This window comes from Dendrobates tinctorius, unplaced genomic scaffold, assembly GCF_039654945.1.
Source record: "Dendrobates tinctorius isolate UK_male_01 unplaced genomic scaffold, ASM3965494v1 ptg000014l, whole genome shotgun sequence".
Classification (NCBI taxonomy): Eukaryota; Metazoa; Chordata; class Amphibia; order Anura; family Dendrobatidae; genus Dendrobates; species Dendrobates tinctorius.
In genome coordinates, this window is record NW_027361682.1 from 7,853,230 (window position 1) to 7,876,940 (window position 23,711).

Below are 23,711 nucleotides of genomic sequence, written 5' to 3' on the forward strand. Positions count from 1 at the left end.
GGCCTCAGTGTGCAGGACTCTGCTGTGATAATAATAATGTTATTTCTATGGCACCAACATATTCACATATTCCAACAAAACTAAAGTTTTCGGATCTATATCACAAGAAGGAACCAAAAAACATGAAGAGATCCAGCACTAGAATAAAATATATTTTATTGAGTATTATTAAAAGAACTTTAAAATAACAAAATGCCCAGCAGGAGGCGCTCAAACACCAATAGGTAAATAATGTAGTCACATAAACAGTGCAAACGTCCATCTAAACATAAATCCTGGATGTAACATTTAGATATATATTAGTTATAATAAAAGGAGTGTATCATCTCCATAAATACACAAAATATCTAAAACAGGATATAGAAAGATAAGGCAGTTAAACAAATATACACACCCTAATAAAAATCCTGGTGTCTCAAACAATTGTGTTTGGCAGAGCCTAGAAACTTATCCTATTAATGCCGAAATCAGAAAGCTTAAAGAAATTCCTGTCGCTGCACAGCAGGATTCCCGAGCCTTGCATTCAGCAGTCTCCCATTCCTCTCCAGCCGCAGAGGAGGCTGCTCAGCAGACTCGTCGCTCCAGGCGCTCTGCTCAGACTTGCTCTGTGGGCTTGGTTGCTACTGCCCCCTCTGGTCCAGCTATAGCAACGCATGCTGGTCAGCAGCGAGCTACTCCAGGGACTAAGTCCTCCTTTCGGTCCACTGAGCATGCCCGTGGGATGATCTCTCATTGGAGATCGGAGGTCACATGCTCAGGTCCTTCTCCAGCTCGGATGGGACCATCAGAAAGGTCAGGAAGGTCCCGGAAGGACGCTGCTATAAAAGGTTCGGCCATGCGCTAGTATAGACTGCATTATCAGACTATGAGGAGTGAGTGTTGTATGCATGTATCAATGTCTCTGGTGAATGACTCATTGAAAACCCCTACCCTTGGTACGCATGTGTTGTGCAGCCTAACCTGCTAAGCGCCCAGGCTTAGGTGCAGGTAGGACAGAGTCTGAGACAGGCACCAGTGTCGTCCGGTGGCTCGGCACGCAACGGTGCACGTGCTTGATACTCCATAGTCAGCGTCTATAGTGGCATCCGCAGGTGCGACGCCGCACGCTCAGAAGGTCTAGAGGGACTCTGACCCCGTGTACCTAGGGGCAGAGTTCTGTGACCATTTTCTGTGCGCTTCGTGGCCGGGCTCTGTGAGCATTTATGTTCAGCGGTGGCGCGGCTCTGTGAGTTAAACAGAGTTCACTTCTGTTCACACTGGGTGATGTTAACCCACGTGTGACCTTTTCCACACCGCTTTATACTTCCGCCATTACTAAGCAGCAGCTTACCTCCCCTGCACGGTGAACCCCGGGCTGCGAATGCACCTTACTATTATTTTATTATTTGGTGCATTCCGCCAGCCCTAACACTATACCTGTGAGAAAAAAAACATAAAAGACTGTGCTGGCAATGAATGGCGCAGCCTCCTCCACCCCAACACACGTTTCGCATTAGCGGAAGAAGCTATTGACTGGCCGTGTAACATGATCAGAGGTTATTAATGGACAGATGCCGCCAGACTCGGCACACTGACGCCATTGCACAGCTCTGTGACACATCGTATTGGAGGGAGAGAGTGCTGGTCTAGGCATGTGTGTATAGTATAGAGCATCAGAGGCCTGTAGTGCCGATACTGGTGCTAAAGCTGATCCATCATACTAACAGCCCTTCTAAAGGCTAAGTGTTTGCAGCACATACAATCTGCATTTAGCCTAGGGAGGGAGAGAGAGTCACAGGAGCAGGAAGAGTGACAGAATAAAGTCTGTAGACAGGGATTAGACCTGTACAGTCTGTTGGCAAATATATAGCTTCATTGTTTGTGGGGGATCAAAAAATAGAATACACTTTGATTTATGTGCTTTGAGGTCCTTTTCATTGCAACACTTTCATAGGATGCATTTCTCAGCCATACACTATTCTGCAGTGTGCAGTAAATTTCTGTGATCTCTATAACTGCTTAAAAGCTTTTCAAAAATGTGTAGTTCTCCATTTCTCAGACATACAGCACTTCATGGTCTGTGAACATTTCTGTGATGTGTAAACCTGCTGAAAAGCTTGTAAAAATGTTGTAGGCCTCCATTTCTCAGATATGTGTAACAAGGTGGTATGAGGGGGGTAGTTATGGCTGAGTTATTTATTAAGGGCAGAGCCCACAGACAGAGTCCACTGAACAAACGGTCAGCGAGCACAACCGGCCCCTTGTACATAAATAGACAGGACTAGCACAGGACTTCTTCCCATGGGTTACCTTTTCTCCCTCCGACCACAGTTACTCCAGGCAAGTAAATCCAAGAACACGGCTGCTGTCCAACAGGGAAAAACTTTTAATAAACGTTGATAAAGAAGTAAAAAAAAAATAATACAACGCTGGCTTCCTGCTCTCTCCTTGACTCTACCCATAGCTGAGCCACAACAGCTGTAGTAGCAGTAGTCCACTCACTGGGATCTGGACGCTTATAGTCCCTTCAACGAGGGGCCCTTCCGAAGTCCTGGGGCCCGTGTTATGGCCCTTAAGTCCTTATTCCGTAGCAGCAGATATTCTCCCTCCTGGGAGTCTGGCAACGCCCCGGCTCAGGACACACACCTGTCTACTGACCAGGAGCAGCAGTTTCCGGCTGTATTTTCTGCTACTGGTGACGCACCCCAGAGGCCATGGGATACTCGGTACCGGGCCGGTCATCTTAAAGGGATGTGTCACAGTGGCAGTAACCCGGTCCGTGGCCCCAGGCGGTCATGTAAAAGGAGAGTATTGATTAGGGATAAAGTTTATGTAGTGATTTGCGACGCCAGTTGGAGTGGTCGACTGTAGTATAGCCATTACTGCAGATGATCCCTGGGGGAGTAGATGGTGATGGCAGTGCAGATGTTTAACCTTCTGCAACCAGGGCTGACCCCCAGAGACTGTGATGGAAGTAGAAGGCACGGAGTAATAAGGCAGGAGACAAGGAAAGTCACTTTATCATTTACTGTAGTTCAGGTGCAGTTCAGAGGAGATATTACAACTCTCACCAGGTTACAGTCTGCTCTGCAGAATGGGAGTTATCCTTCACTCTGCTGTGACTCAGTGTTAACTTCCTGCTATTCTAATCCCTTCTGGGACCATGGCTTCCCAGAGCCTAGAACTGCCAGTGTAGCCACTGCTCACTGTGTATTCCTCCTCTGGCAACTTGCAGCTTGGATCCTGTGTGAAGCTCGAGTTCCTTCTTGCACAATCCTTCACTTATCCTAGTTTGCTGCAGTCTTTCCAGGGGAAAACACTCTGCTGTTGGTTGTATAAACTCACAGTCTCTCAGCTTACCATCCTGCTCTAAAGCATGGATGGCCTAGGGGTTGACTCCCTGATTCTTCTTAGCTTTGCTCCTGGATGAAGCGCATGTCATGGCTCCAGTAGCTTTCTCCATCTTTCCTTTTTCTTCACTACTCAAAACAACAACTCTCGACTCTTCCCAGTTAGGGTATGTCTGCAAAGCTCTAAGCTTCAGACAAGTAAGCGAGTGAGGTAAATTGTGTGTGTGTGTTGTGGTCTCTAGCAGAGAAAGCATAACTCACATTGCTCAAAAAACACATGCAAAACAGTACATATTTAACCCTTTTGTGGCTGTAAAGATGTAGGGCACCACATTCCCCCCTAGATAAAGGTAGCACATCCTCGGGCTACACAAGGAACATAAGCATATAACAAAATGACAACACTTAACCTGAGTTGAGTTGTGGATTACAGCCCAAAACCACTTCTGATTGGTTGGATCGTCCCTGAGTGCAGCTGCAGGGCACACAGACCAATATGAAATTCACTGCACTGGCTCTTTTAGATGGCTTCCTGCCAAGGCACGATGAACAGTTTTTCTTCTCAAGTTTGAGTCTTTACAAGAGTTCTTGTAGTAGAAAAGGCATAATAACTAATGAAATCTCACATTAGTCCTTGTGGGCACAATTTCTTTAACATTTTTAGTAACGTTTCCTAAGGCAAAGTTCAATGTAAGTACAACTCAAAACTAATTTATTAATCTTAGACTATTTTACAAATCATTTCTATAGCGAGAAGGGGTTTGGCCCTGTGTTAATGCAACAAAAACAGTGCAGTGCGCCCTTACATTCTTTTTCCAGGGGTTTGGCCCTGTGTGCTATGCTGTGATCTGCGCAAGATAGGAATACTAGACGACTTCCTATGACTCTTTGAACCTACCATGGGTACAACAGGTTCACTGCTGACTGTGGGCAAGTTTTCTGATTCTTCCTCATGCACAGTGTTAATGGTTGGCATTAGCGATTCGTCGCTTCCAGAACAACTTGGTGTCTCTGGTAAAGACCTTTGTGGGAACACCATCACTGGAACTACCACTGCGTTGTTAACTTGTAGCCAAGAACTAGGGAATTCACCTAGAACAGTGCAAATCTTTGTATCAGTCTTTTCTTTTAGCTGAGAGTCTTCCATAGCCTCAACTCTTTCATGCAATTGTGCTGGACATACTTTCAGATTGTCTCTGGATACGGTAGTACACGTTTTTCTGCCGTCTTTGGAGATGGTGCACACTTTGCTGTTGTCATAACTAGATGGTTGAATAGTGTAAGGCTGAGCCTCCCATTGGTCATCTAAACTTGTGGTTTCTTCTCTTTTTCTTTAGCACTTGTTCTCCTGTTGGTAAGGGGGTTGCCACAGCATGTCTATTAAAGTTCCTTTCCTGTTTTAGCCTGGCTTGAGCAAGACTTTCCTCTACACATTGCTGAACTTTTTGATACTGCAGTTGTCTTTCTGTGTTCCAATCAGTGTCCAATTGGCTGGATATGCTTTCAGGAGTTAGGACTCCCATTTCCAGGTCAATGGGCAGTTTACCTGAACGTGCACGCATCAAGTAAGCTGGGGCATATCCTGTTGTACTGGTTGGGATATGGTTGTACATTTCAATCAAATCAGGTAATTTCTCAGGCCATTGGTTCCTTTCTTTCAGTGGTAGGATCTGCAGTAACTTGATTACCAGATGGTTCAGTTTTTCACAAAGACCATTGCCTTGTGGATGGTATGGTGTAGTTCTGATCTTTTTATATCCATGGAGGGAGCAAAATTCTTGGAAGACCTCTGCTTCGAAGGCTGGACATCTGTCTGTCAGCATTTGATCTGGGTAGCCATGGGGTCTGCAGAAATATTCCTGGAATGCCTTAGCAGCTGTTCTTGCTGTTTGGTCTTTCACCAGAACGACCACTAGGAAATGGGAATAGTGATCCACTATCGTTAAGGCATAGGTATACCCTGATCGGCTTGGGGTTAGTTGCACATGGCCTAAGGCCACCAGTTCCAAAGGCTGTTTAGTGATGATGGGCTGCCAGGGGGCCCTTTGATTGGCAGAATTCTTTCTTCTGAGATTACATGGGCCACATTCCCTACACCACTGTTCAATAGACCATCTCATACCTGTCCAGAAGAAGCGGTCGCGGATGACTACTTCCAGCTTTTTTCAACCAAAGTGTCCCACTTGATTGTGGTAAGCTTCCAAAACCATAGGCACATCTTTTCTGGGGACCACAATCTGCCAGACCAGTTCATGTGTGTGTGGGTTAATAGCTCTTCGGATTAACTTGCCTTCAAAAAGGAACAGCTTCTTTCTCTCTTTCCACAACTTTTGGACATCCGCAGGCGCATCAGGAGCTGGAGATGAATCTGCTTCTCCAAGGAGTTCTTTGACCGTACATATAGGCGGGTCACTGCTCTGCGTCTCTGCCCAACCATGGTGAGGTAGTGGATTAAGGGAAACTTCGTGAATTTCAAGACTTCTCCCTGTCACGTGGTTAGAGTCTTGGGAGGCACCGTGGCGGTGGAATGCCGGCATCTCTATTTCTTCCAGGTCTTCTAGATCTTCTGCTGGATCAGGAGCATTTGGCATACGGGACAAAGCATCGGCATTGGTGTTTTTAGTGCCAGCTCGGTATTTAATGCCGAACTCATAATTGGACAACTGAGCCATCCATCTTTGTTCCAAGGTGCCAAGCCTGGCGGTCTCCAGATGGGTTAACGGATTGTTGTCCGTATAGATGGTAAATTTAGTCGAGGCCAAATAGTGCTTGAACCTCTCGGTCACTGCCCAGACGATAGCCAAGATTTCTAGCTTGAAAGAGCTATAGTTGGTAGGGTTCCTCTCTGTAGGACGAAGCTTCCGACTGGCATAAGCAATGACTTTCTCCTTACCCTGCTGCACTTCAGATAGGACAGCTCCTAACCAGTATTTGCCACTAGGCACTTGAGGGCACGAGCCTAGGGCGGGGACTCTGCGGGGGGCGGCACCTGAGCAAGGATTTTTTTTTTTTTTTTTTTTAAGTTCGGGATCGGCCCTCCACTTCCTTCCCTCAACACCCCCCATTATAATCACCACCTCCTGCTGCAGCTCCAATGGTCCAGCGCCGATATCTTCTTCCTGTGCAAGCACGCGGTCACATGTGGTACCGCTCATTAAGGTCATGAATATGGATGCCACTCCACTCTCATGGGCATGGTGCCCATATTCATGACCTTAATGAGCGGTACAACGTGACCGCGCGCTCACACACAGGAAGAACTAGAAGATACCGGCGACGCCTGGCTAGACAGTAACAAAGCATACATACACATGCAGCAGGAGCAGAGACCGGACCGCGCCACGACTCAGGTGAGCTGGGTTCAGAATGAGGGGCAGGGCAGTAGGGAATGAGCCAGGGGAATGAGTGGCGGGGCATGGGGAATGTCCAAATGAGGCGGGGGGAGAACGTCCAAATGATCCGGGGGAGGATGAGCGGCCGGGGGAGAATGAGTGCTGGGGGCAATTAGCGGATGGGGGGAGAATGATCGGACAGGGGGAGAATGAGCAGCTGGGGGGAATAAGCAGCCGGGGGAATGAGCGGCTGTGCGGGAATGAGCGGCAAGGGGCAGAATGAGCGGCCGGGGGGAAAATGAGTGGCTGGGGGGAGAATGAGCGCTGGGGAGAATGAGTGGCTGGGGGGAGAATGAGCGCTGGGGGGAATGAGCGGCCGGGGGGAGAATGAGTGCTGGTTGGGAATGAGGGGGCAGGGGCAGAATGAGCGGCCGGAGATAAGTGAGCGCCGGGGGGCAAAAAAAAGATATTAAGGCTTACATTTTACAGCATAAGGACCCATACATGGCCGTACTTTGGTCTACGTGTGATCCCCGACAAAACATTGGATTATACTCGGACCAATGTTATTCTTTGATGCTGGGCACATGTCCGACTTTTTCCTCCGACTGAAGGGAAAAATAGATGCATGCCTGAGTCTAATCCAATATTTGGATCACACTTGGCCATGCAAGTCAGTGAGTCTGTGGAAACCATCATTCTGCACTTATATGACATCTGAGTGCAGTCCGATTTCCATAGACTGACAGAATAGAGAAGATTGAGGATTTTTTTTCTCCGACTTCTCCCAGGCTGGAGCCCACTTTATTAAGTATATTTCGTTATGCTGCTTCCTTCGCAATCATGATGGATATTCCCTAATTACAGCTACAGATGAGTCTCCTACCAGATCTGTGCAGCATAATAATTTATGACCTTCAGCATGCTGGGATCGTACATGATTAGCACGCCAGTCACATCTTTATCACTGGGGTCTCTATTTTCCTCCGTTGTGTCGGTGTTTGGGCACACGTGCATTATCACATTCTGTACATTGTCCTTTAAAATGAGGACATGCGGCCATGTTTGGTTACCTGTGAAGCGGTGAGTGATTCCTCTGTAATCTGTGGAGCATCATATCTATCATCCATATCGCTGACTCCAATGGGCCATATCCAAACATTATCCAATAATGTGGGGGAACCGTAGCAAATATAAAACTAATCCTCACTATAGTCCTGCATATCTCCTGTCTGAGAAGACAGAGTGTGGGATGGACCAGTGCTGGGAAACTCTCTCAGAAGCAGGGCTGTGGAGTCGGAGTCGGAGTCGTGGAGTCGGAGTCGGAGTCGGTGCTCATTTTGGTGGAGTCGGAGTCGTGGAGTCGGAGTCGGAGTCGGTGCTCATTTTGGTGGAGTCGGAGTCGGAGTTGGAGTCGGTATAAAATGGACCGACTCCGACTCCTAAAATATATAATAAATTGGGTACAGTAATTCAATGCAGGATGTGCTGAATATTTTTTCATAGGAGTTTGGGAAAGTTATGAAATGTCCTATAAATGGCTGTTCTATTCCTGATCTAAGGCTACATTCACACACAGCGTTTTTCCTGTGTTTTTTGAGGATACGTTTTTCAGCTGCAAAAGCTGATCATCTTTTTAAAAAACCGCATCACCTGAAAGGTTTTTGAGCTCATAGATAATGTTTTCAATAGCAAAAGCAGATTAGAAATCTGCTCTATCTATCCATTTATCCATATCTGTCTATCCATATCGTATCTGTACCAAAAAGAATGAAAACCGGGTAGTACACCAATATATATTCTGTTCTATCTAAATATCTTGATTATTGGATCATAAAAATGATTAAATGTCTGAGGTTCACATTGTACTACAATAAATTTTTCACTTAAATATAAGCAATATGTGTGGGAGTCGGAGTCGGAGTCGTGGAGTCGGAGTTGGAGTCGGTGTAAGAGAAATTGAGGAGTCGGAGTCGGAGTTGCAGGTTTGGCTTACCGACTCCACAGCCCTGCTCAGAAGCCATGTGGAGCACGAGGTCCCACGGCCATTGATTCTTCATGTGACAGAATCGGGCCAATTATACAAATATTCTTGGATCAAACTCTGTCAGAGTCTAATCCGAGTGTCAAGGCTCTGTGCCCCGATGGTCTCTCATCAGCATTGGCGAGCACACAGTTTGAATGGACTGAACATGTAAAAATATTGCTGGAATTGTCTGTGAAAGAGCTACATGGGCATACACATAGATTCAGACCCCTTACTCATTCCCTATGGGACTTGCGAACATGTGCAGCACTTGCGGTTTTGCACTTGCGGTGAGACAAAAAAAAACACTGCTAGCAGCATTTTTTTTCCGTTGCTGCAAGTACCGGATTTGCGGGATCACGGCAAAACCGCAAATGCTGCACATGTCCGCAAGTCGCATAGGGAATAATGAGGCCGAATGCAGTGTTGCCGTAAGTGATCCGTTACGTGGCAGATGCGGAAAAACTGTTGGATCTGCCGCCAATGGCAAAAATCGCTGATGTGCAAGTAGCCTAAGTCAATGACGACAGTGTCTGCATTAATCATACTCGCCAATGGGGGGAGGCAGCACGAAAAGTGCCTAGGGCAGCACAAACTCTAAATACGGCCCTGATTGTATTAGAGGTACTGTGTTGGCGCACCAGAAAGGCCAACAATTTACTTGCCTGGTTTCCTAATTCAAAATAGGACTGACGGGTAAAGAATAGCTTATGGTTAGACTTAGTGTCTATGTATTGGGTGTATAACCTCTGAGCAGCTAGCCACTTGACACTATTGCCGTTAGTCTGATTAGATATGTATGCAGCCTCCGAATCTTTCAATCGTCGCTCCATCTCATCATCCTCCCTCGAGGTTACCCGTTTGATATAAGAAATCGTAGAGGATAAACAACCCCTCAAATATGCCTTAAGGGTATCCCAAAATAAATTGACATTCTGAGGTTCTGGGTGGGACGAGATGAAGCAATGCAACTGATCAATTGTTCTATCGGAAGATCCTATTCATTTCAGCCAGAAAGGGTTCAGCTTCCAGACTATCCCATTAGTTAGTTGCCCATATTTAAGTTCAAGGCCTCTGTCACACATCAGTTTTTTGCCGTCAGGCGCGATCTGGCTTTTTTTTGTAAAACCGGATCCGGCGAAATGCAATGCCGGATCCAGTTTTTCCCCATTGACTTGCATTAGCGCCGGATCGTGCCGAATGGCATTGCGTTTCATCCGTTTTTTGCCGGATCCGGCTACTTGTCTCATTCCGGCGTCTGGAAAAAACGGCTACTGTAACGTTTTTTGTCTCCGGCGAAAAAGCCGGAAGCGCCGGATCCGACGCTTACGGCTTTTTGCTACAATGAAAGTCTATGGGTGCCGGAATGCGCCGGATCCAGAAAAAGACGGATCCAGCCACCGGATCCGTTTTTTTAAGTCTGCGCATGCTCAGATCCAATTGGCCAGCCCCCAGGAAACAGATATAACCTGCTAGACGGATCCGGCAGAAAAACGGATCCGTTTCTACAGTTCTCCAAAATTTATGCCGGATCCTTTTTTTCTAAAAATAGCCGGATCCTGCCTGACGGCAAAAAACTGATGTGTGAAAGTAGCCTAAGAATAACCGGGCTGTGATCTGAGACCCCACTACTGCCATGCTCTATATTATCCACCCACATCGCCAGACCACTGGATCTAAATATATAATCTATGCATGACAGAGAGCGCCTAGTGGATGAGTGACAAGTATACTCCTTCGCCTCAGGGTGATGCACCCTCCACAAATCCAACCATCCACTACCCTCCATGAACTGTGACAGTTGGGATGGAGCTGGAGAGGGAGGCTCCCCAGGTAACCCACCACCCAATCTCAGTCTGTCAAGACAATTGTTCATGACTAAATTAAAGTCTCCCATGCAGATGACATCTGCATCTGAATAATTCAGGGCGAAACTCATCGCCATCTGGAGAATTGACGTACAGTGCCTTGCGAAAGTATTCAGCCCCCTGGAACTTTTCAGCCTTTTCCCACATATCATGCTTCAAACATAAAGATACCAAATGAAAATTTTTGGTGAAGAATCAACAACAAGTGGGACACAATTGTGAAGTTGAACAAAATTTATTGGTTATTTTAAATTTTTGTGGAGATTCAAAAACTGAAAAGTTTGGCATGCAATATTAATCGGCCCCTTTAACTTAATACTTTGTTGCGCCACCTTTTTCTGCGATTACAGCTGCACATCGCTTGGGGTATGTCTCTATCAGCTTTGTACATCGAGAGACTGAAATTCTTGCCCACTCTTCCTTAGCAAACAGCTCGAGCTCAGTGAGATTTGATGGAGATCGTTTGTGAACAGCAGTTTTCAGCGCTTTCCACAGATTCTCGATTGGATTCAGGTCTGGACTTTGACTGCCATTCTAACACCTGGATACCTTTATTTGTGAACCATTCCATTGTAGATTTTGCTTTATGTTTGGGATCATTGTCTTGTTGGAAGACAAATCTCTGTCCCAGTCTCAGGTCTTTTGCAGACTCCAACAGGTTTTCTTCAAGAATGGTCCTGTATTTGGCTCCATCCATCTTCCCATCAATTTTAACTATCTTCCCTGTCCCTGCTGAAGAAAAGCAGGCCCAAACTATGATGCTGCCACCACCATGTTTGGCAGTGGGGATGGTGTGTTCAGGGTGATGAGATGTGTTGCCTTTACTCCAAACATATCGCTTGGTATTGTTGCCAAAAAGTTCGATTTTGGTTTCATCTGACCAGAGCACCTTCTTCCACATGTTTGGTGTGTCTCCCAGGTGGCTTGTTGCAAACTTTAAACAACACTTTTTATGGATATCTTTGAGAAAAGGCTTTCCTCTTGCCACTCTTCCATAAAGGCCAGATTTGTGCAGTGTACGACTGATTGTTGTCCTATGGACAAACTGTCCCACCTCAGCTGTAGATCTCTGCAGTTCATCCAGAGTGATCATGGGCCTCTTGGCTGCATCTCTGATCAGTCTTCTCCTTGTTTGAGATGAAAGTTTAGAGGGACGGCCGGGTCTTGGTAGATTTGCAGTGGTATGATACTCCTTCCATTTCAATATGATCGCTTGCACAGTGCTCCTTGGGATGTTTAAAGTTTTGGAAATCATTTTGTATCTAAATCCAGCTTTAAACTTCTCCACAACAGTATCACGGACCTGCCTGTTGTGTTCCTTGGTCTTCATCATGCTCTCGGTGCTTCAAACAGAACCCTGAAACTATCACAGAGCAGGTGCATTTTTGCGTAGACTTGATTACACACAGGTGGATTATATTTATCATCATTAGTCATTTAGGACAACATTGGATCATTCAGAGATCCACACTGAACTTCTGGAGTGAGTTTGCAGCACTGAAAGTAAAGGGGCCGAATAATATTGTACGCCCCACTTTTCAGTTTTTGACTTTCCACAAAAATTTAAAATAACCAATAAATTTCGTTCAACTTCACAATTGTGTTCCACTTGTTGATTCTTCACCAAAAATTTACATTTGGTATCTTTATGTTTGAAGCATGATATGTGGGAAAAGGTTGAAAATTTCCAGGGGGCCTAATACTTTCGCAAGGCACAGTATTAGCCAGGGGGATATAAACACACAATATGACATATTCCCTAGAATTAATCAGTGCATATACGAAGACAAAATGACCCTCAGGATCCCTCTGGGCCTCCCTGGCCTCACACCTAACATCTCTATGTATCAATAATGAAACCCCTTTCGAGTAACTAGTATGAAATGCGTGGATGAAACATTGTACCCATGGTTTCTGTACGCACTGAGCTGTATCCCTGGTCAGGTGCGTCTCCACCAAGGCCACAATGTGAGGGTGATATTGCCTAATCTGTGAAAATACCTTGATTTTCTTCCGGGGATGTAATGATAGTGTAAGATATGACATAAGATTCCCCTGATTATCACATTGCAGAATCTTCCATTCACTACACTGACCAGAACAATCCATGGCTGTCACACGCTGCAGATGTGACCCCCCTCACATTCCCCCTGCCCAGGGGAGATTTTTGCCTGTCAGCCCTTCAGATTTCTGCTCACTCACAGGCTGTAACTCTACATCCTTTCCTCACCCTTCCTGCTCTTCCCCCCTCCCCAGCTAAGGAATGCTCTGAGTGGGAGATATTAGAGAAGCCATAATGCGACGGCAGTCTGTGCTACAAATATGAAAATAGCATATGGGAACGTGCTCCGATCCGGCTTCACTACGGTGGTTCTTGCTAAGTTTTAGCCCCAACAGAACCTGAGAAATGGATTTCTTTGGGACGGAGGCAAATAGACAGCCAGTGTGTGGACTCATTGGAAAGCTAATTTCAAAAGAAGATGAATGATGTGTCTGGGGATACCCTGCTAGGTTCCCAAGCCCAGTTATGGCTATTATAATTTTCAGAACCAAAATCTGCAGCTTTAAGAAAGGGGAGGACGGTAGTAACTCAGCCCCTTTCATGATGTCACAAGCCCAGATGTATAAGTCTGCAACTGAGCCCCCCTATTCATTCTAGCCTGGGCTTCCATGCCAATAGGATCTCAAATGCATGGTGACGTCTGGCTCCGCCTCCCCGCATGGTTTGCCTAAAGATGATCTAAGCAATATGTAAGTTGATCTTCAGATTTTAAACCCCTTTTATTTTGTATTTGCATTGTACATATTTTAATTGTCTCAGATTGTTACATTTTTTTATCTTCTGTGAACACTGCCCATCTTTTGGGAATAAACTATAAAATTTATTAGTTCAGTCTCTTTGCTCTGTGATGAATTCATGCGCCTATAAGCTAATTACGCTACTGATTCGGGTTTGCTTCGAACTCCTCTATTAATTTTAAAAATGTAAATATTAATCAGAGAAATCTGAAGCTGGTGGCAGCGAAGTATGTTTTGGCTGGGTGGGCTAGCTGGCAGCGACGGAAGGGGTTTTATAAGCTTTTGTGGGGCTGCGGCCAGAGCATTTATAATTCCCTCGCTGCAGCGCGCCTAACAGCCAGTCCACAGTGCGTGGCCCGTCCGGCGACCAGTTATCCCAGGTGTAGTTCCCTGACTGACCTGAGGGTAAGAGGGGCACCGGAGAGCTGCAAGTTCCAAAGGGGAACTGGAAAGTGGGGTATACATAAATCCCGACAGCTTGTAACATATTGTGGCAGCGGTGGGACAACTAAAATAAACTCCCCTGCAGTAAATTGTTAGGGCAAGACTAGCTTGCTTTTTTTTATCACATGGTGCCAGGGGTGGGATAACTAAGATAAGCCCCCTGTGCCTGTGATAGCAGTGTGCCGCCAAAGGTCACATCCCCCTGGTCCGTGACATATTGGTGGTACCAGGTGGGATCGTGACAGGGGGGTTTTAATACCCCTCACATTCCAGGTCATGCATATTATTTCAGACCCCATGCTTACTCATCTGGATATGGCGCACAGTATTACTTGAATAAAATTTAGAGACATCACACAGAAAATGAGATTGCTGTTGACTGCGACTTCTACATAAATAACAAATAAAATCTATGTGAGAGAAAAAACAGAGTAAGAACCAAACAATATAGGAGCAAAGTCCCGCGCTCCCATCATAAAACAAACAAAGGGATATCAATGAATTCAGCGTCCGGTATTGTTGGTAAACTGGACGCCTGCGGAAAAAGCTCCAATCAAACCATTAGTAGAAGAATTCTGCTTGAAAGTGGGTATATTAGGATTCCTTTGTAATAGACCCCTTATGGGACCGCAGCCATTCAGCTGCGTCTTCTGGATCCGTAAAAAACATGGAAGAACCTTCGTGGACAACCCGGAGCCGAGCTGGATAAATCATTGAATGCATAACGTTCTTTTCTCTAAGTGGTTTCTTGATTTCCATGAACTGTGCCCGATGATTCTGAAGTTCCATAGAGAAATCCAGAAAGATTGAGATCGTGGCATTGTTGAACTTAATGGGGCTTTTTTGCCATGCCAAACATAGAATATCTATTTATCTACAATCTATTTATCTATCATCTATCCATCTATCTATCATCTTTCTATCCATCTATTTATCTATTAATCTATGCATCTATTTATCTATCATCTATCTATCCATCTATCTATTTAGATAGATAGATAATAGATATATAAATAGATAGATGAATAGATAGACAGATGGAGGGATAGAAACATAGAGAGATAGATTGATGGATAGATAGATGGATAGATGATAGATAGATTGTAGATAAATAGATGGATGGATAAATAGATAGATAATAATAGATAATAAATAGATAGACAGATAGATAAATAGATTGTAGATAAATAGATAGATAATAGATAGATGGATAGATGATAAATAGATGGATGGATAGAAAGATAGATGATGGATGGATGGATGGATAGATAGATGATAGATAGATGGATAGATGGATAGAAAGATGATAGATGGATGGCTAGATGATAGATACTGTAGATGGATAGATAGAGATAGATGGATAAATACATAGAAAAATAGATAGAGGTAGAGATAGAGGGATGGTGAACTATGAAGCCAATAGGGGACTTTATAATATATACAATATTGCAATTTTATTAAAATGTAAGTGGTTTTTACTGTGACACACCTTATGATGAGCTGACCTATAGACTGTGAGCCCTCGCGGGCAGGGTCCTCTCCTTCTGTACTTGTGTGTCCCTTGTCTTATACGTTTATTGTACTTGTCTATATTTCCCCTTTTCACATGTAAAGCGCCATGGAATAAATGGCGCTATACACTCACTGGCCACTTTATTAGGTACACCATGCTAGTAACGGGTTGGACCCCCTTTTGCCTTCAGAACTGCCTCAATTCTTCGTGGCAGAGATTCAACAAGGTGCTGGAAGCATTCCTCAGAGATTTTGGACCATATTGACATGATGGCATCACACAGTTGGCGCAGATTTGTCGGCTGCACATCCCTGATGCGAATCTCCCGTTCCACCACATCCCAAAGATGCTCTATTGGATTGAGATCTGGTGACTGAGGAGGCCATTTGAGTACAGTGAACTCATTGTCATGTTCAAGAAACCAATCTGAGATGATTCGAGCTTTATGACATGGCGCATTATCCTGCTGAAAGTAGCCATCAGATGTTGGGTACATTGTGGTCATAAAGGGATGGACATGGTCAGCAACAATACTCAGGTAGGCTGTTGCGTTGCAACGATGCTCAATTGGTACCAAGGGGCCCAAAGAGTGCCAAGAAAAAATTCCCCACACCATGACACCACCACCACCAGCCTGAACCGTTGATACAAGGCTGGATGGATCCATGCTTTCATGTTGTTTACGCCAAATTCTGACCCTACCATCCGAATGTCGCAGCAGAAATCGAGACTCATCAGACCAGGCAAGGTTTTTCCAATCTTCTACTGTCCAATTTCGATGAGCTTGTGCAAATTGTAGCCTCAGTTTCCTGTTCTTAGCTGAGAGGAGTGGTACCCAGTGTGGTCTTCTGCTGCTGTAGCCCATCTGCCTCAAAGTTCGACGCACTGTGCGTTCAGAGATGCTCTTCTGCCTACCTTGGTTGTAACGGGTGGCAATTTGAGTCACTGTTGCCTTTCTATCAGCTCGAACCAGTATGCCCATTCTCCTCTGACCTCTGGCATCAACAAGGCATTTCCGGCCACAGAACTGCCGCTCACTGGATTTTTTTTCTTTTTCGGACCATTCTCTGTAAACCCTAGAGATGGTTGTGCGTGAAAATCCCAGTAGATCAGCAGTTTCTGAAATACTCAGACCAGCCCTTCTGGCACCAACAATCATGCCACGTTCAAAGGCACTCAAATCACCTTTCTTCCCCATACTGATGCTCGGTTTGAACTGCAGGAGATTGTCTTGACCATGTCTACATGCCTAAATGCACTGAGTTGCCGCCATGTGATTGGCTGATTAGAAATTAAGTCTTAACACACAGTTGGACAGGTGTACCTAATAAAGTGGCCAGTGAGTGTATAAATGTATAATAATAATAACTGCCAGTGAACAGCTCTGCTCATCAGACACTGCCAAAGGATGAAAACGAAACAGGAGGAGGGAGATGGGGGAGGGGAAGCTAAAGCTTTTCAATACGCAGGTGCAAGATTCCCAGCCCTGCAGTGCGAATACTTCATAACATTCTGCGGGGTGGGATCAGGGGACTGTGCATGCCCGAGAGCTGCTGGAACAACGCAGGCCCCACCCGGGATCCAACACAGGAGGAGGCAGTGCCAGACGCTACAGGGGGGTTGATGGACAGCTGGGAGGTGGCTTCTACAGAGGGACACTCCATATGTTCTGTCTCCAACATTTAATTCATAATCTTTGATTGTCTATCTGATATTACTAGTGAATATACAGAATGTTCAATTTCTTCCATAGATTTAATGTTTTCATTGATTCTGGCTCCATCTAGTGACCAGAGTCATAACCGCAGTGTTATTGTGTGCTGCACTTCCTGAATCTTTTCCCTCCGTTCACAATGTATTCTGGGAAAGTTGCAAGGCAATCTGGTAAGTTTTGCAAAGGATTATGGTTAGTTCAGCCCCCATTTTCCCTCCAGTTCTCTATTTTCTCTCAGCCTGTATCCTGGAAGCATCTCATTTCTCTTCTCCCTTTGTGACAGCATCGCTAGTATGTAACCACGCTTTCTGTGTCTAATTTTCTGTCCCATATTAGCCTGCCTAGTTAGTTTTCCCCTGATCAGCTAGCAGTGCAGATATTGATTCATAATGTATTACATATGATAGGTATCCATGATGTATGGTGTAGCAAATTGGTAGAAATTGTATATAAAACATAACTTTTAATTAACCCTTTAAAAGCAACAATTGATGCAATACAAGACGCAAACAGGTGAAAACAGTGCTAGTGTAAAGTGCTCTTAATAAAAACAGACCGTTGTGTACCGCCTCAATGTCCTATGGCAAAGGACAGCAAATGGTTATAATGATGGCCCATATGTCTCATCGGATAAAGGCACAATATATACAAGTTTCTGGATCTATAGAATAACTGTGGGTCATCCACATAGTAAGGTCTCTGTTACAGTTGTGGTCAAAAGTATTGACACCCCTGCAATTCTGTCAGATAATACTCAGTTTATTCCTAAAAATTATTGCAAACACAAATTCTTTGGTATTATTATCTTCATTTAATTTGTCTTAAATGAAAAAACACAAAAGAGAATGAAGCAAAAAGCAAAACATTGATCATTTCACAGAAAACTCCAAAAATGGGCCGGACAAAAGTATTGGCACCCTCAGCCTAATCCTTGGTTCCACAACCTTTAGCCAAAATAACTGCGACCAACCGCTTCCGGTAACCATCAATGAGTTTGTTACAATGCTCTGCTGGAATTTTAGACCATTCTTCTTTGGCAAACTGCTCCAGGTCCCTGATATTTGAAGGGTGCCTTCTCCAAACTGACATTTTTAGATCTCTCCACAGGTGTTCTATGGGATTCAGGTCTGGACTCATTGCTGGCCACCTTAGAAGTCTCCAGTGCTTTCTCTCAAACCATTTTCTAGTGCTTTTTGAAGTGTGTTTTGGGTCATTGTCCTGCTGGACGACCCATGTCCTCGGATGGAGACCCAGTTTTCTCACACTGGGCCCTACATTATGCTGCAAAATTTGTTGGTAGTCTTCAGACTTCATAATGCCATGCACACGGTCAAGCAGTCCAGTGCCAGAGGCAGCAAAGCAACCCCAAAACATCAGGGAACCTCCGCCATGTTTGACTGTAGGGACCGTGTTCTTTTCTTTGAATGCCTCTTTTTTTCTCCTGTAAACTCTATGTTGATGCCTTTGCCCAAAAAGCACTACTTTTGTCTCATCTGACCAGAGAACATTCTTCCAAAACGTTTTAGGCTTTTTCAGGTAAGTTTTGGCAAACTCCAGCCTGGCTTTTTTATGTCTCAGGGTAAGAAGTGGGGTCTTCCTGGGTCTCCTACCATACAGTCCCTTTTCATTCAGATGCCGACGGATAGTACGGGTTGACACTGTTGTACCCTCGGACTGCAGGGCAGCTTGAACTTGCTTAGATGTTAGTTGAGGTTCTTTATCCAACATTCGCACAATATTGCTTTGAAATCTCTTGTCAATTTTTCTTTTCCGTCCACATCTAGGGAGGTTAGCCACAGTGCCATGGGCTTTAAACTTCTTGATGACACTGCGCATGGTAGACACAGGAACATTCAGGTCTTTGGAGATGAACTTGTAGCCTTGAGATTGCTCATGCTTCCTCACAATTTGGTTTCTCAAGTCCTCAGACAGTTCTTTGGTCTTCTTTCTTTTCTCCATGCTCAATGTGGTACACACAAGGACACAGGACAGAGGTTGAGTCAACTTTAATCCATGTCAACTGGCTGCAAGTGTGATTTAGTTATTGCCAACAACTGTTAGGTGCCACAGGTAAGTTACAGGTGCTGTTAATTACACAAATTAGAGAAGCATCACATGATTTTTCGAACAGTGCCAATACTTTTGTCCACCCTCTTTTTTATGTTTGGTGTGGAATTATATCCAATTTGGCTTTAGGACAATTCTTTTTGTGTTTTTTCATTTAAGACAAATTAAATGAAGATAATAATACCAAAGAATGTGTTTGTAATCATTTTCAGGAAGAAACTGAGTATTATCTGACAGAATTGCAGGGGTGTCAATACTTTTGGCCACAACTGTAGAACCATAAACCTTCAAACAAAATGTTGGACCATAAATTCAGCAGTATAAAATCCACCATATATCAATATAAATGTACACTCGTGCACTTTCTTTAGCCAGCAATAGCTAAGTACAGCGGTTTCATTATTAAGACTGACATGAGGGCATAAGAATACAATGTATGCTGGAGGAATTTGCTCTGATACATTGTGCCCCAGGGGCAATTTGTAACTTTATCTTGTGCTCATGATAGATAGGAATGATCAGGTTCAGCACATTCAGTGATGCACAGATTAGCGACCTGATCTCCACAGATGTCACCCAACGCGTTTCGTCTCTGTTAGACTCATCAGGGGTATCCCGACATGTTATCCCAAGGCATAGCGCGCCCGTTCTGAATAACCTACTTTTTATAAGTCCCGGGGTACCGCGGCTTATCGCCGCTTCCGGTTGCCATAGGTGGTACTTCCGGTTTGCGTGAGACGCTGTGCACTGCATACATCGCTTGCCCCACTTCCTGGGTAATATGCAGATTACTGCGCGTCATATCCAGGTCAGACATTGTCGGTACACATGCCCCACTTCCTGGGCGTTTCCAGCAATGTCAGTCATCCGGACTTAACTACATAGCGTCACAGGAGAAAAAAATCACATGACGCCCAAATGTCCATGGCAACCTGCTACATATTCACATTAAGTGCCATGTGACCATGCGGTTTACCGTGTACAAAACCAAATATTCAAATGTGCAACCTTCAGTATTTTCCAGACACGTGTTCATAATGCTTACAAATGCACATTTTGGTAAAGTAAGAAGGCGCTAGGAATTATCACTAGCGACATTTAACCCTTAATGCGGACATTTTCAGTGATCACCTTGTACACTCAATTATGCACCATATCAGTGGTCCAAAGCTATAAAAAGACAATTTCAGAATGAGAAAACATGACTATATTGATGTGAATTTAGTCAATTTGGAGTATGTGATGAATGAATGAAGTGGGGTACCACCGATCTCCTTCGTATCTGTAGAAATATAGAAAGGGTACTCACTAAGTCTGACCCTGTTACTCCCTCTCTAAATGACCCCTACCTCACGCGGAGGTTGGCACCCTAGAAACCTGCGCAATTGGCGCCCCCACTCGTCGACGGCTCTCCCTAGTTTAGATATCCCTATAAAAATCTCCCTACAAGAAGAAAAGGAGAGTATTTCATTAAGTCCTTTTGGGTGTGTGGTTTGTAGGGAAAAAATGCAATAGGTCTCTCTCTGGAGGATACGTTTGTCCCAATCACCCCCTCTTTGATTTTGAGGGATCTTCTCTATACCCATGAAACTGACAGCCTTTACATCCCCCTTGTGAGTTTGATTGATGTGGTTGGCCACTGGTGTGTCACGTTTGTTGATTATATCCCTGTGATGTTCTCCTACCCTGACCCTAAGCTCTCTCTTGGTTTTGCCGACGTATTCCAGGCCACATATGCAGGTGATCTTATAAACAACTCCTATTGATCTGCAATTGATGAACTGGCAGACTGGGTAGGTTCTCCCTGTAATGTTGCTCTGAAATTCCCTGCTTTGTTGTACGGAAGTACAATACTTGCAGCTGCCACACCTATAGCAGCCTTTTGGTTGTGTGCCTAGCCATGTAGAGCCATGTGAAATTTTCTGGGTAAAATGGCTGCAGACAAGCCTATCCTTTAAGGAACGGCCCCTTCTGTAGGTGATTTGTGCGTTTTTTGAAATCACACCAACGAGGTCCTGATCCATGCATAAAATTGGCCAGTGTCGATCCATGATAGCTCTCAGGTTATTGGCCCCATTAGAAAATCTGGTGATGAATCTGATGGTATTATCCTCAGTGTTTTTTTGATTTGGCCTAAGTAGTTCTTTTCTCTCCTTAGCCACAGTTGTCTTATAGGCCCCCCTAAGAATATCATCCGGGTACCCCCGATCATGAAAACGGGATCTGAGATTATCCGCCTGTCTCTTAAAATCCCTCTGATTAGTACACTTTCTTTTCATATGCATGTACTGCCCTTTAGGAATACCTTTTTTTAGGGGGACTGGATCGCTAGATTCCCATCTTAAGAGGGAGTTCGTGGAGGTGGGTTTCCTATACGTTTTGGTAACCAAGCGGCCATTTTCTGCAGTCTCGATGACTATATCCAGAAAGGGTAATCTGTTAGAATTGACCTCAAAGGTGAAACTGAGGCCAATATCATTTGTATTAAGTCCTTTCACAAAATTTTCAAAACCACTCTCATCACCTTTCCATATTACAAATACATCATCGATGTAGTGGAGCCAAAGCACAATTCTGCCCTCTGCTACATCAATGTGCTCACCAAAAATGACATTTTCCTCCCACCAGCCCAGGAGCAGGTTAGCGTATGAGGGCGCACAAGGGCTGCCCATCGCGGTGCCCCTGAGCTGGTGGAAGTACTTGCCATCAAACATAAAATAGTTCCTCATGAGACAGAACTTTAGGGCCTGCATGACAAAAGTGTTATATTTAGCATATTGAAGGCCTCTAGTTTTCAGGTAATAGTCCGCAGCCATCAAACCTTTCTCATGGGGGATGGATGAATATAAGGTTTCCACATCTATTGAACCCAAAATCATATCGGTGTCCAATTCGATGTTGTCAAGTTTCAATAGAAGGTCGGTGGTATCCCTGGTATAGGAGCTTAATGACATAACAAATGGTCTTAAAATTTTATCTACATAGAGTCCCAGATTTTGGGTCAGGCTACCTATTCCAGATTCAATCTGTCTCCCTTTCAATGGGGAGAGACCTTTATGGACCTTAGGTAAAGCGTAGAAAGTTGCAACGACCGGGTGGGATGGAATTAAAAAATCCCTTTCATTTTTAATAAGTTTTGCTTGATGAGCCTCATTCACCAGTTTTTTTAGATAATTTAGGAAGACATTTGTGGGGTTATTCTCAAGTCTTTCATACCCCATAGACCTATCTAGTAGTGAGTAGCATATATTTTTATATTGCGCTACATCCATCACCACTACATTGCCTCCCTTATCTGAGGGTTTAATGACCCTAGTGTTGTCCCTTTCAAGCTCAAGAAGCCCATCCATTTCTGGCTTAGTTAAATTATGAGCATGTCTTTTTTTTATCTTTTCCAAATCCATTATGTCCCTAGAAAGCAAATTGACAAATGTCTAGGGCCCCCACATTCTACAGATACGAAGGAGATCGGTGGTACCCCATTTCATTCATTCATCACATACTCTAAATTGACTAAATTCACATCAATATAGTCGTTTTTCTCATTCTGAAATTGTCTTTTTATAGCTTTAGACCACTGATATGGTGCATAATTGAGTGTACAAGGTGATCACTGGAAATGTCCGCATTAAGGGTTAAATGTCGCTTGTGATAATTCCTAGCGCCTTCTTATTTTACCAAAATGTGCATTTGTAAGCGTTATGAACACGTGTCTGGAATATAACGAAGGTTGCACATTTGAATATTTGGTTTTGTACATGGTAAACCGCATGGTAACATGGCACTTAATGTGATTATGTAGCAGGTTGCCATGGACATTTGGGCGTCATGTGATTTTTTTCTCCTGTGATGCTATGTAGTTAAGTCCGGATGACTGACATTGCTGAAAATGCCCAGGAAGTGGGGTATGTGTACCGACAATGTCTGACCTGGATATGATGTGCAGTAATCTGCATACTACCCAGGAAGTGGGGCAAGCGATGTATGCAGTGCACAGCGTCTCACGCAAACCGGAAGTACCACCTGTGGCGACCGGAAGCGGCGATAAGCCGTAGTACGCCGGGACTTATAAAAAGTAGGTTATTCAGAACGGGCGCGTTATGCCTTGGGATAACATGTCGGGATACCCCTGATGAGTCTAACAGAGAAGAAACGCGTTGGGTGACATCTGTGGAGATCAGGTCGCTAATCTGGGCATCACTGAATGTGCTGAACCTCATCATTCCTATCTATCATGAGCGCAAGATAAAGCTAAGTACAGCGGTTTCATTATTAAGACTGGGTTAATTAAAAGTTATGTTTTATATACATTTTCTACCAATTTGCTACACCATCAATAATTTGATATTGGTCAGTATACCCCTGCTTTATTGTAGCCTGTATTGACTCAGTGTATATATATGTTTGTATTGTAGTTTCACCGCACCAATATACCACCACGCTCAATAAAGCACAGATTCAACCTGCAGTCTCCTTATTGGACCTGGTATAGCGGTTTAGCTGCCTGTATAAGCTACCTGAAGTCTGGTTCATTTAATGAGGACAGAACAGTGAAACAGCGGCTCTCCAGCTAGTGGGAATACAGAGAGAAAAGCCTTCCATCTTGCAGGACCGCAGTG

At 44.4% G+C, this 23,711-nt stretch overlaps 1 protein-coding gene across 1 annotated transcript in view; it reads right to left on the reverse strand.

The window, feature by feature from the left end:
• LOC141074211 (uncharacterized) overlaps nt 1-23,711 on the reverse strand; it is a 166,605-nt gene that overhangs the window by 23,671 nt on the left and 119,223 nt on the right. The gene's annotated exons all lie outside the window — the stretch shown is intronic.